The sequence below is a fragment of the Hippocampus comes genome, unplaced genomic scaffold, assembly GCF_001891065.2.
Source record: "Hippocampus comes isolate QL1 unplaced genomic scaffold, H_comes_QL1_v1.1 scaffold326, whole genome shotgun sequence".
Taxonomy (NCBI): Eukaryota; Metazoa; Chordata; class Actinopteri; order Syngnathiformes; family Syngnathidae; genus Hippocampus; species Hippocampus comes.
The window spans coordinates 1,121,194-1,121,524 of NW_017805930.1; the positions used below are offsets into that span (position 1 = coordinate 1,121,194).

The 331-nt window shown below is 55.9% G+C and overlaps 1 protein-coding gene across 1 annotated transcript in view; it reads right to left on the reverse strand.

Annotated features, from left to right (window-relative positions):
- The window catches only part of LOC109527750 (RNA binding protein fox-1 homolog 3-like), a 236,164-nt gene that overhangs the window by 3,440 nt on the left and 232,393 nt on the right, over positions 1-331 (reverse strand).

Sequence of the window (331 nt, forward strand, 5' to 3'; positions counted from 1 at the left end):
GCCGACTGCATCCCGTCCGTCTCTGTGCAATGTCTTCCTCCAACCGTTGTTGACACAACACACGAGCTAGGTCGCCGTCATTGACATGCTTTTCGTTTCAACTCTTTCAGGGGTGGAAGGCGACCAGTCCTTCCCCCGTTAATCGTATTCACGACGGGAGACAAAAAGACGAGAGCGAGAGAACATGGTCAGGCTTGGAGGGGCACGCCGTACATATGCAACCCCCCCCCCCCACCCCCGCCCCGGCTTTTCATCACGGCCGGTTCGGAACTAATCCTTGTGATTTCCCCGTCAGGCGGGACAAGATGCGTATTTCTTTATTTGCTTCCCG